The sequence below is a fragment of the Pelobates fuscus genome, chromosome 2 (genome assembly GCF_036172605.1).
Source record: "Pelobates fuscus isolate aPelFus1 chromosome 2, aPelFus1.pri, whole genome shotgun sequence".
Lineage (NCBI taxonomy): Eukaryota > Metazoa > Chordata > Amphibia > Anura > Pelobatidae > Pelobates > Pelobates fuscus.
The window spans coordinates 375,256,942-375,271,200 of record NC_086318.1 but is presented as its reverse complement, the minus strand read 5'-3'; positions in this window follow the sequence as shown (position 1 = coordinate 375,271,200).

The window sequence follows — 14,259 nt, the reverse complement described above, 5'->3', positions numbered from 1 at the left end:
CTGGTCCCTGGTGGGTGTTGTACTCTGTTTCCAATTATTGGTATGAGTGCTACTGCTGATGTAAGCAAGAGTGATACGAATATGTTGAGGTGACATTCATTAAAGCTTAGCTGCCAGCCCAACAGTACCCGAGAGGGTGTCAGAGGGGATTGTATAGTATAAAATGGTTAAATACGTTACTATGTTGTCTCAAAAGGGTTTTATATGGACTTCTGGGTATATGTTTTGGAGATGAGCAGACATTCTATAGCACCTAGAGAACAGCTTGTACAATGATTCAGTTTTTTGTCCACTAACATACATTTTGAAATATATGTGCCTAATCTTAATCACTAGAGATTACACCCAAGTTTGCTATCTAAGACCCCATTTCTGCAAGTCTTTCTGAATTACTATGTAGAGTCTATACAGGGGTTTCCCTTCCTTAGCCGGAGAAGCACATAGCTCCTCAAATGGAGTGAGAAGTCTATCCCTCCAGAGAGTTTGACCTGGTTTTCTGTGATCTGTAAGAGTTTCAGGAACTCTCACTATTAGTTCCTTAACTGAAGGTATTTTGTCCCCTATTGAAAGGTAATCTAAAGTGACATGAGATAAACCAAGGTATTGTGGTAAAAATGGTAATCTCATATCCATGGTAAAGTACTGTGAGTTATTGGTAGATATTCCTGGAGACAACTCATCTTGTTATTTCCTTCATAGCTGAAGGATAGGACTTATAAAAGGTTGAATACATAATACATTAATGGGGCATATTTGCCAAGGGACTGTACAGAGGGTAGTTCTGTGATCGTGAATAAAATATATCCCCCTGTAATTTAAAGCCCATTATGTTTTGGTTATTCTGGATTGCTTGTAAAAAAAGGCTCCATCGTGAGAATGAACAGTAAAAGGGAGTGTGCAGTTTTGATGCCTACCATTACCTATCGAGAAATTTGTTGAAAACCGCCCATTCACTAACTGTGGCAGCTAAGATCTCATATCCATTATTAATATAGACTTAAAATTGGTTGTGGAGAAGGCTCAGGGGGCCGAGTAAAGCACCCTCACCCAATATATCCTTTTCACCCAAATCCCAATACCTCCAGGACACTAAAAAGTTATGAACAATCAACTCAAAAGCCTTCTCCACATCCAATTTTAAGTCTATATTAATAATGGATATGGGATGGTAGCTGCCACAGTTAGTGCCATCCTTCCCTGGCTTAAGAAGTATTGTTATCGAAGCTTGCAGCATGTGTGGTGGTAGATGGGACAAAGTGTACAATGAGTTCAGAGTTTTTACAAAGTGGGGCCTGAGCTAAGATGTAAACGCCTTGTAGTATTTTATATTAAGTCGTTATGGGCCTGGTCTTTTCCCTATGGGGATGATTTAATAGCAGCATGAAACTTAAAGTAATTTGTGAGGGTTAACCTAAGCATATACAGAATTTGTGGATTTTCCAGTAGTATTTTATTAAGCTGCCATGGACCGAAATAGGAGGGACATCCCATTATTTCCAGCTGGATAGTTACAGGTGTATGGTCAGACCAAGTTATGCTACCAACAGATGACTCCCAGAGTGGGTGCAGGTGTCTGTGTAAAATGCAAATTAAAAAATAAATATCTATTTGTTGGGTGCATAAGACACCAACAGTCCACTAAATTATGATCATGTAATACTTTTTGTATTACACACCTTTAGAGTTTGAGGGCATCTCTCCCTTTAAAGGTGCTATTGTGGTGGAATCTCAGTAAAAATAAATTTACTAGGACAAGATTGCCACGTGGTATGTGCACTTGCATATGTTGATGTATCAGTTAGTCAGTTACACGTAGCTAAGATACAATCAGTAGTGTAAGGAGCAAGTGTAGGAATACAGGATATACGAGTATTTCCCCTCCTCCATTGTGCTGGGCAAGCCATGTGGTCAAACAGGAATTTAGTCTCTATTCAGTTGATTAGATAAGAGTATGTGTAGGTTGAACTGATTATGGGAGGAGCTACATGCCTATATAAGGGACCTACACTGTATGATCAGGACTCAGACTTTGCTGTTTTTTGGTGACATTAGTCCCTCTGAGTCCCGGTCGGTGAATCGAATAAAGAATCTCTTCCTTCCTGAAGAAAGCTGTGTCCATCTCTCTGTGCTTGGCTTCCGCCAGTTTCTCCGGTATCACTATCTAGTGTAACATCCATGGCCAGGTTTCTATCTCCTCCCAATACTACTAGTCCACTCCTAAATGTCTCCAGTTTAGTCAAAGTACTTTTGATAAATAATAGTTGGACTGTGTTTGGAGAGTAGATATTGGCATAGGTATAGAGACTGTTGTTTATCAGCCCTTAACAAATAGGAATCTACCCTGCAGATATATGAAGGAGTAGGAAGTTGAAACGCTATGTAGGAAGAAAATACTATTTATACATCCCTGCATCTACCCCTATGTAATCAATAGGTCGATATATGTTTATCTTTCAGTATGGTCACCCTACCCTCCTTAAAATGCTTCTCTTAAAAGAACACTAAAGGGTCATGAATACAAACTTGTATTCCTGACCCAATAGGGTTTAAACAGTTTAGGTAACTGGCCCCCTTTTCTACTTAAATCACTTGAAAACTCAACTTTACTCCAGTGCATCGTGGGTATGCCTGTACTGGCTCCTTCCTCGATTCCACCTCCTTGGCTGAGATCATCAGAATTGACAATCTCAGTCAATTAAATTCTGATAATCACAGCCAAGGAGGTGGGGCAGGGAGTAGAGCCAAACACAGTGCTGGCCAATCAGCATGCAGCATGTCCTCAGAAAGATGCAGTGAATAAATGTCTCTCTATGGGGAAAGTTCAGAGCAGAGCATGGAGACACTCAATGTCAGTGCAGCACTGAACCAGGAAGCACCTCTAGTGGCTGTCAGAATGAGGTGTCACTAGGGAGACATGTAAATGCTGCCTTTTCTCTAAAGCATTTACATAAAAATGCCTGCAGGGACATGCTATACTCACCAGAACAACTACATTAAGCTGTAGTTGTTCTGGTGAATCTAGTGTCATTTTAAATAAAGCAGACAGAGTATGACCTGTGAAAATCCTTTTCAAATATTGATTGTTTCTCTGAGGTAATTAGCCCCCTGGTATTGATGGATTTTTTGTGTCATAGTATGTACAGAAATATACCTGAATATGAGTAATTTTGAAATGTGTACACATCTATCGATGTTGACCAGTGAAAATAAATCTTAAAACATAAGGTAACTATATACAACAAGAACATCAACATAAACATTGTCATTGGAAGACTAATCCCATGTGAAAGCGAACATGAATATGGTTGAAGGCATGATACATATATCTTGTGGTCAAGAGAGTATTAAAGAACCTATCCTAGAGGAGATGTGGGGGGGGGGGGGGTTATTGTGTTTTAGTGTTTTAGTGTTCACTATGGCAGCAACCGTGGGGTGGCAGATATGCATACAGTAGCGGGGAACATTAGGCTGGGTGAGACCTAGTGGTATGGTAAATTGTTACCCAAGTCCCAAATAGGTCTTCAGGTTCTATTGCCATAATGGGGTGAGGTAGGTCCCCTGGGTAAGGATTGTGCCTTTCGCTTCTGTCTAGTGAACCTCTTCCTTTGTGACCTCTTGGGGGGTGGGGAGGATGGGTAGGAGATCTTAGGGGGGAGAATCAGGTGTCATTAGTGGTGTGAGGTACCATACCAGTCCTTGATGGGAAGTTCGGGTAAATTCAAGACCTTTTTAAGTTCAGGAATGTCTTGCAGAGTGCACTTGATATGCATCCTGCCACTGAATGTTGCTGAGAGTGTGTGCTCTCTCTTAGTGTATCTCTAAGTGGTTTCAAAGTGTGCGTTGACTGCAGATTGGCCAGTGACAGATCTTGCAGGATCGATAGAGTTGCCCCTTCTAAATTTGTAAAGGGGGGTTAAAAACATTATTTATAATTTGTAAGAGGAAATGAAAAACATTATTATATTTATGAAGAAAGACTAGAAAAACTATTTGTTTTCTTTTTAAAAAAAAAGGTGCTTCAGAAGGGATATGATATTGATGTAGATTATTTTAAGCAAACAAATATGTTTGAATGTCTATCTGTTCCTGTCCCAATCTGAGATGATTAAATTGCGTATACGCAGAAGTAAATTCACACTGACACACGGAGTTCAGGTTAAAGAAACTTCGAGAAAATGTAATGGCATCTGGTTAAAAAGCGGGCTCGCAGACCCTTATAAGAGCAAAATTACATCATCATTGAATATCAAGATAACAACAAATAAACATCATTAATTGGGTTAAGTGTTAAGTGGCTATGTCAATGTCCACCCATCAATATTATTAATTGGCTCAAGTACTAAGTGGCTGGCTAAGTGTCCTCCCACCGAGAGGTGGTGTCATCTTGGACACGGGTGTGGACACGATGGTTCAGGCGCCATCTTGTTTAGCACGAGGCTTTACTCGATGGGAGGGGGCTTTAGGCGCCATTTTGAGTAGTCAGTGATGTTATATTCGAGGTCAGGTTCAAGGCTTTTTAGAGAGATAATGAGTTAATGAGAAATTTAATAAAGGTTTTTAATAATTCCATAACAGTCCCCCCTATGAAATGTTAGACGCTAAAAAGATAAACTTTATTTGTTAATACCAGAAAACGTGTTAGCCCAAAGGCACAGAAACCCCGTGACCGCTAGCTAGGTGTTATTGCAAAGTGCAATTCTGTCCCTTCCTGTCCCTAATAGGCTGCAGCACATCCGTCAATACGGTCAGGAACTTTCTTCACTCCGCTGGTATCCCGCGGTGGCTTGTCCACCACATCTCCGCACGGCAGTCAATTCCATAGAGACGGACGCTGTCCCTAAGCTGGTTCCCTACCTAAAACTCTTGCACTTTATCAGTAAAAGGGATAGTTTGCAGCGGTATACAGGGTGAGTTGAAATCTTGGAAATCTTGGTCATCAACTGTCAGATGTGCAAAAGTTGGTGCCGCTTGGTCTGCAGTCTTCTGCAGGAATTTCCTTAGACAGGGGAGGACAGAACAAACGAGAAGAGCGAAAATAAAAAGAAAAATTAGTAATGCCATACCAATGTGAATTAAAGCTTTTTGCCACCCTGTCATCCAACCAAACCACCTTTCCCAGGGATCTTTCACCCCAGAGTTCCTTTTTAACTCTTCAGAGAGCTTATTTAATTTTTCTATGGCCATGGTGACCTTACCATTAGGACCTGTGTTTTCTGGGATGTATGTACAACAGGTCATGGTGTCGGGCAGTATTTTACATACGCCCCCCTTCTCAGCTAGCATCATGTCTAAGGCCATTCTGTTCTGGAAAGTCATCTGGGATGTGGCCTGCAACTGTTCGGCCAAGCCCTGGAGGGCATCTCTGGTGTAGTTGACAAAGCGTTGTTGATTATAATAAATGTAATTAATCCAGTTTAAATTCTTGTTTGCAGTAACTATGGTAAAAAGTGATTCAAAACCCGCAGCAACCTCATCTCGTGCTTTAAATTCATTAGGCACTCCCCTAGGCACCCCAATGGCATCAATGTATATGTGGGGGTCAAAACTGCCTCTTACTGGGGCTTCACGCTTAACCTTGGCTGGTGTGTGTATGGACTCATGTATGACAGGGTGTGTGTCAGAGATAATATGTATGGGCATGATGGCTTTAGCCAGAGTACACTCCCCCCACCATTCCTTGTCCATTCTGGATCTTAGCTGTAAATCCCCACACAACCAGTAAATATCCCCTAATGACCTAGTATGAAATTGTAACAGGTACATAGGGACAGTTCTGTAGGTGGCACAATATCCTTTGGATAAGTTACCCAAGAACTTACCAATTCCATCATAATTGGCATAACAGGTGTAATTTCCCTTATAAATCGTAATACCATCTGGGGGTTTGACATCCTTGGTTAGGAGAGGGTATTCTACTGTCAATGCTTTGCAGAGGGACCTGTTAAAGTTGTAGTGTAGGCAAAAAGGCTAAAAATGCATTCTTCTATGTCTAATGGCAAAGTCAAAGGTACGGTGCCGAGATGGGGTCGGGCACCACCACACACATAGCATGCGGTTCTGTTATGTTTGTTGGCATTATATTTCATCCATTCCAACCATAAATTAACATCATTAAAACCTGTTTCAGCGGCCATAATATCTTCAAAAGTGGGGTTAGCAATGGCCATCATGTCTTTAAAGGACTGGATATGTTATTTTAATGGATTTGAGACCATGTGGGTAGCCCCTTGCCACTCTGGAGAGTGGCACATATCTTTCAGGTAGAAGTGCCCCAATTTGTTATAGGAACCTTTCTTCCAATACATTCCCATTACATACTGGTCTGCATCCGTTGGACTGGGATGCTCTATGTTTAGAATTAATTTCATGGGTGTACCTCCTCCAGGCTTCCTTAAAGTCATTCTTTGGAGGAGGGATCTACCATGGTCATCTACCTTAGATAAGGCACTCTTGGGCTTGTAACCCCAGGCAGGCCCTGCATTCCACCCTGCAGCCCCCCAATGGTTACAGTTATGCCCCCATTGTTTGTCAACTACACAAACATAGGGGTCTTTTACATGAGGGACATCTCTATAGATGGTTTGAATTTGTGACGTAGGGAATGGGCAATCTACAATGTCACAATAGTCAAAAGTGTATGTAGCCACACGGGTACATGAGGAATTGTACCAGAAGGTATACCCACTGGCATCTTTAGTAATGGCTACTTGTTGGGCCTTAATTAGGCTAATTAAGGAGATGATGTACCAGAGGTACATGGTTGTGCGGTATCTGCTTCCTCTGGGGCAGGAGTCTTCTTGCAATGGGAAGCGTGGATCCAATGTGGCCTGCCGGCCAACTTGACGGAGGTTGAAGTGATCAGGAGAACTTGGAATGGTCCGTCAAATTTTGGTTCCAGGGTGTGTTTCCGCACAAATCTCTTGACCAGAACCCAATCTCCGGGAAGCAGGTTGTGGGTACTCGTATCGAAATCGGGATCTGGAATTGAAGAGAAAACTTGGGCATGTATTTTGTTCAAAGCACTTGCGAGTTCAGTTACATAATCTACCAAAACATCATTTTGAAGCTGTAGCTGTTGTGGGTAATAACAACCTAGTCTAGGTGCAGTCCCAAATAGAATCTCATATGGGGATAGTGAATGCTTCCCTCTAGGTGTGTGTCTGACGCTGAATAGAGCTATTGACAAGCTTTCTGGCCAGGGCATCTTTGTTTCTTGTGACATTTTTAACATTCTAGCTTTTAGGGTGCCATTCATGCGTTCCACTTTGCCACTACTTTGTGGGTGATAAGGGGTGTGAAAAGCTAGGGTCACTCCCAGAGCAGTCCAAATTTCTTTAGTCACTGTTGCTGTAAAAGCTGGGCCCTGGTCACTTTCAATAACTTCTGGTAGTCCAAATCTACATACAATATCTGCAAGTAGACGTTTTGCTGTTGTCTTGGCAGTGATATTGGCTACTGGATAGGCTTCTGGCCAGCCTGAAAACATATCCACTATCACTAGTGCATATTCATGGGGACCACTCTTTGGCATTTGTATGTGGTCAATCTGAATTCTCTGGAATGGGTACATGGGCTTAGCCAGGTGTTTCAAGGGCACTTTGGTTGGTTTTCCTGGGTTGCATTTTGCGCAAATAACACAGGCCTTGCAAAAGTTGTTGACCAGTGTAGTGATTCCAGGTGCCTCATAATACTTCTGTATGAGGGCAGCCATTAGGTCTTTTGACAGATGTGCAGGTCCATGTGCCCATTGGACAACTGCTGGATATAAATTCTTAGGTAGGCAGAATCTAAAGTTGTTGTAGTATATTCCATCTTTTAGGACTGCCCCTTTCTTCTTCCATTTCTGTATTTCCTCAGGGGCAATTGCAGCTTGTTGTTCCCGTAGGATTCTTAGGTCAGTAGGAAGAGTCTGCAAGGTAAAAATAGGAACTTCTTCGTGTCCGGACACTCCTTCATCCACTTCCTGCAATTCTCTTGCTGCTTGCTTAGCAGCCTGATCAGCTAAATGGTTGCCCTTTGCTTCATCTGTATCCAATTTCCCATGTGCCTTTACTTTCAAAATGGCCACTTCTTCTGGGAGTAGGAGGGCATCCATTAGTTCCTTGATTGCAGAACTGTGTTTGACTGGCGTACCGGCAGTGGTAAGAAATCCTCTTGTTTTCCAAATTAATCCGAAGTCATGTGCCACACCCAGTGCATATCTTGAATCTGTGTAGATGTTGGCACGCTTTCCTTCAGAGATCTTGCACGCTGAAGTCAGGGCTTGCAATTCGGCTTCTTGTGCAGACATTGTTGGTGGTAAAGATGATGACTTGATAATTTCATCTGTTGTGGTTACGGCATATCCTGTGTGATATTTTCCTTCTTCATCAGCATACCTTGAACCGTCCACAAACAGAGTGAGATCAGGATCTACTAGTGGATCCTCATGTACGGTTGGTAGATGTATTGTCTCCATTTTCATCTGTTCAAAACAGTCATGAGGTGTTTCTGGGTCATAGTCATTTACTATGACCAGATCTTGAAATTCATTTTCCAGGAAGTGACGTGGCCATGCTTCCAGATGGTCAGTTGCCGGGTATTTGACAACACCATTTTCCTGTAGCTGTGATTCATTCATGATGGCCCATAATTTTGCCATGGGCCCAAGATCATTCCATGATCTTGTTTTTTTTTTTTTTTTTTTAATTCTTTATTTTGGTGTGCATAGAAATTACAAACTTGCCGGCACTGCCGCAACAGCAGGTGCCGGCGGTTCTGGTATAGCAAACAAAAGTTACAACTGCACAATTTTTTTCTTTAACATACAAGCTTGGTTTCAGGCGAAGTAGTAGCTATGTCAGTGAACACGCAACATGCAGCGTAGAAAAGTAGACAGGAGCGGATATGCAAACTGACATTAAAAAAAATAAAAATAAAATAATTACAGGCATGTACAAGCTCAGGTGTCTGACAATGATATTTGTCCTAATTCTTGCCTGCTTCACATCCTAGGCCCTGAGTCTTGCTATAGAGTTATGTCGAGTAAAAGCATGAATAAAACAAAACAATAAGTAATGCAAAGTAAACTTTGGTGTAGTCGCTTAAGTGTAAACCAGCTGATTTCTAGTAGCTAGCCTCTGCTTTATAGATTCCACTGGGATTTCCCTGCCTCTTACTGATAATGGCTATACATATGCGGGCTGGTAGGTAGGCTAGGTAATGCCCAGGTCCGTACTAGGAGTAGTCACTTAGGCATAAAAAAACCCACAAAAAAAACGATAACAATAATGCTTTTAAATACATAGAACAAGCTCATGTGGTCTTAGGTCACGTAGCTTAAAAGAAAATACATATAAAGAGGTTCTAAGCAAGTCGGTGAGACCTGATTGTTGAATGTTGAGAAGGGAAAATAATCTGTTTGTAACTTATGAGGCAAGCATATGTGTCTGTGTGAGAGTAGATTAACAGGCTATTTGAACACATGCCTAGTGGGTGCTATCATGCATATAAAAGTAAAATTATGTGTACACATCCAGGGGGCTCCACACATCAGTTAGCATTGCTAAGTGTGCATACGAATATCATGCTAGGCTTTTGATGCCACAACAGCTAGGAATACCATTTTGCATCATTAGTTGAGCATTATTAAGTACCATACGTTTGTACATACTAATTGTGTGCTTCTAAGTGTCGTTTGTCTGTTGAGTGTGATTGGTAAGGTACAAGATTAGACAATGTAGGAAAAGACATGTGTGGTGCCTTAAATGTGGGTGATGCAGAGTCCCGGTCAGGCTGTTTAACCGATCCCAGTCAGCCTCAGGGTTGGTGCCCATAGTAGTGGTCGGTGGTGGTCTCTGACCATGTCTCCCTTCTGGGCCTTTATCCAGGGTAGCCCCCATGGGCTGAGTGCTGTGGCTCTTCGGTAGGTTATTGCGTGTTCCTGGGATCCCCCGGACTGGCTTGGTCTCTTGGGTGGTGTATCGGGCTGTGGGCTCATCTGGGAGTCTGGAGGGGGTACCTTCAGTGTGGACTGGCGTTGGAGATTGCGGCGGCGTTCCGCTTGATTAGTATTATGGCGGTTCAGTGTAGGTTTACGCCGGATCGTCCGCACTCTCCGTCCCGCGATTCGGGCTGCTCCGTGTCCCCTGCCCGGGTTTTTTATCTGCTGTGTTGGCTCTCGTGTGGTCTTTACTGACCTTGCCGCTGCGGTATCTTTACGGAGGGCGAGTTTGGCCCAGAAGGCTTGCAGTATGCGGTCTATCCTCTCCGCTAGTGGAAGCAGTGTTCTGCTGGGCGCATGGCTACACGTGGCATTCGCCATGATTTTCCCTTCTTGTTCTGTCAAGCAGGTAGGGTCACATCGACCCCTAGGTGTGGTCTCTTCGCTTGTGGTTGCCGGGATGACCCCCGCCGGCGTGGGGGGGGGGGGCGGTGGGTATTTTCGGGGAGACCTCCAGCCGAAAAGGCTGCTGCAGTGGAGGAATCGGCCGCCTCCCTCGTGCTGCTTGGTCAGGCCTTCCGTAGGCCTCGGGTCGATCCCCGGTTAGCGACTGTCGCTCGCGGTCGGGTTTCCCGGCTTTAGATGCCGCTTGTGAAGTTCCTGTTAGCTGGGATTGTCGTGCAGGCGTTATTGAAGGTTTTTGATCAATTATGGCAGTCATTTTTGGGATTTTGCCCGGGAGCTCATACATTGTGCGACCGATCGGCATGTTTGCTAGGCTCCGCCCCCATGATCTTGTTTTTTAACTTAGTGACAGGGACATGTGGAATGGCAATGTCCCAATGACGATACAAGTATTTGAGTTCTGAAGGTAGATGAATCAAGACCATACTGTTGCCTTCAGAGTCACAGTAGAAGTCTTGTGAAGTAAGTTTCACCTCCACCAGATGATAGAGCTCATCTTCATAGCAAGGTTCAGGAGTGATGTTTGGCTTGTACCACATGGTACAGAAGGCATATCCAGCTCCATCACAGAGGGGAGTTTGTCCGTCATAGAAGGATAACTTGGGATGCATCTTCTTGATGGTTCCAGCAAGAAGCAAAATATAGGTTTCATCCATGATAAACCCATAGTAGATACCCCCCTCAGGTAGTGGGAGAAGGGTGGACGGATTGAGAACCTGACATCTTTGTATGGTGATGTTGTCAGGTAAAAGGAGGACATTGAAGACGGAGGTGTCTGGCAGGAGAGACATGCTTGAGTTGTACTTGGTTGATGATGGCAGAAATGTCATGAGGGGCCAAAACAACTAGAGGGTGGCCAAGGACCAGGTCTGCAGTCCTTTCAATTAGTTCTTTGGCTGCAAAAACGGCCCGAAGGCAAGAGGGGGTTCCTCTGGCCACAAGATCCAGTTGGCAGGAGAAAAATCCAATAGGCCTTTGTCTTCCTCTAGATGCATGTGCTTGTGTAAGAACTCCTGTAGCATGGCCTTGTCTTTCAGAGACAAATAACTTGAAGGGTTTGGTATAGTCTGGTAGGCCAAGAGCAGGAGCAGATGCAATAGCACGTTTTAAAGTGCAGAAATTGTCATGGGCTTCCATGGTCAAGCAGAATGGGTCTGACTTGAGGGCATCATAGAGTGGTTGCATGAGTAGAGAGGCTTCTGGGATCCATGCTCGGCAGTAGGAAATGAGGCCTAAAAAGGCATGTAGAGACTTTGATGTCCTTGGGGGTGGAATATCCAGTACTGCTCTGACTCTGTCACGGGTGAGATGTCTTGTTCCCTGAGAGAGGCAATGGCCAAGGAAGATGAGAGTGGGTTGACAGAATTGAAGTTTGAGAAGTGAAGCTTTACATCCTTGTTCTGCTAGATAGCAAAGGAGATTAATTGAGCATTCTTCTGTAGTGGGTATGTCATCTCCACAGAGCAGCAAATCATCCACATACTGGAGCAGGACCACCTCTGGATGGTCAGATTGCCATGGATCAAGAATAGAACACATGGCCTTTGCAAATTGACTTGGAGAGTTCTGTGCCCCTTGGGGCATGACAGTCCATGTATACTGTTGTTTTTCATGTGTGAAAGCAAACAGGTATTGACAGACTGGATCCAGGGGCACACTGATCAATGACTGTGAAGTATTTTGCAGAAGGTGGGACCCCAGAGAGCAGAGTGTGTGGGTTTGGCACAATGGGGGTATCCAGGACTGTTGCTTCATTCACTGCACGGAGATCCTGGACCATTCTGTACTTCTCTGGTTCTCCTTTTGGAGTCTTTTTCTTCACAGGAAACAATGGTGTGTTGCATTTTGATTCACATTTGACAAGAGCACCCTTTTCCAGGAGTGCTTTGATTTGAGTTGAGATAGCTGCAGCTTGAGCTGGTTTCAAAGGGTATTGTGGTTTCCTTGGTAACTTTGCTCCTGGAATGAGCTTCACCACCACAGGTGGGACTTTTAGGTGACCTATGTCCTCTGGGCCTGAGGACCATAGTTTTGCAGGTACAGCTGTCTTTAGTGAATCAGGGAAATTGGACCTCAGTTCCTTTGCATCCCCATGGGGTTCTTCCAAATGGAGCATCAGAGGCAGGGAGCACAAGGCTGAGGTGTCAGAAACAGATAGAGGGGTAGATAATTCTACTTGTCCATCTGGAGTGAATATGATAGATGCCTGCAGGCGTGAAAGAACATCAGCGCCTAACAGGTTAATGGGGCATGTGGAGGACACCACAAAATGAGCAAGCAAGCTGGGGTAGTTGCCAACTCGTAATGGAGTTGTTAAAGGACTTTGTCTTGGTAGGCCATCCACTCCTACACAAGAGACATCAATTTTTGACAGAAATGATGGGTCTGGCAGGTCTTGTTCTCGTAGAACACTTCGGGCTGCACCTGTGTCAACAAGAAATGTAGTAGGTTGTCCTTCAATGGGTAGAGTCACAGTGGCAAGTGGCCCCCCTTGATCCCCTGAAGACACTGCCATGACAGGGGTTAATGACACAGGCTTGCCAATTTCCTAATCATCTGGCTCCTCCACAATTGGAACTGTTTTGGGGGCTTTGTGGACATGTGCAGCCTTTGTCACTTTCTTGGGTTCTGGACATTCACCCCTGAAGTGACCTTTAGCACCACAATTAAAGCAATTTCCATCCTCGGGTTTGGTGCCTTTTGGAACAGGTCCGGGGCGGGACACCATGAGAGGGGCTGAATTGGGCTTTCTTGGAGTCTGAGCAGATTCCAGTCCCCTAGCAACTTGGAGTAAGGTATCCAGAGGAACAACCCTAAACTCAGGGCGTGCAGCAACGATTCCCTTGTGTATGGAATCCTTGATGCCTAGGACAAATGAACCAGACAGCATTTGAGAATGAATCTTATTAGTAAGATCAAATCCCAAATCTGTAAACACTTGAAACAGTCTTGCATGGAACCTTTCCACTGATTCTCCTTTTTCTTGTACAATATCAGTAAGGCCAGCAGCCTGATCTGCAAGTATAAAGACAGGGTCATTACAAACCACTATGTGCTAACTTGTTCATTAGTAAACATATACAACAGAGAAGAGGTCACCCATTGAGACTGGAAGAAAGGATTTTTTTGTTTACAGCAGAGGAAAAAGGTTCTTTACAGTAAAAACAATAAAGATGTGAAATTCTTGATCCTAAAGAGATAATCTTAGCAGAGTATATAGATATTTTGCAAAAATAGAATATTCAATGATATAGTTGATCATGTATATGAATAGGTTGTTGATCCAAGTAGAAATTGATTGCCATTATGTAGTCAAGACATTTTTTCGATAATTAGAAATGGCTACGATTAGGGTATTTATGTTTTCTTCTTTTGAATCAAAAGCATTAACAATGAGTTTCAAGGTTGAATTTGATAAACTTTAGCCTTTTTCAATTTATACTACTATATAACTACTTAACTATGTAACTGTTTATGGATGGAGCTAGCCTTGCTAGCACAGCTACAACTTTAAAAAAAAAAAAGAAAAGTAGAATATAAAATGTATCTGTAAGCCAGTGCTTAGACAAACTTCTCTGGGCAGTCTGATCCTCCCTCTGTGATGTGACAGGCTGGGGTTAGGGCTTAGGGCAACAAGGGGGTGGGGAGACATTCAGCTATATTTTGTTCATCGCCAATATGCATTTGTGCTGATGAAGGATGTAATCTGTGCATAGAATTAACACATTAACATTAGCAGTAGGACTTACACCTCAACATATATATTCTTAAATATAAACATCTTACATATAAATAAAAACATATAAACTCCAAGATCCATGTTCACTTCAAAACCAAGTTTTTTTTAATGTATAAAAAAAATTTCTGTGCTG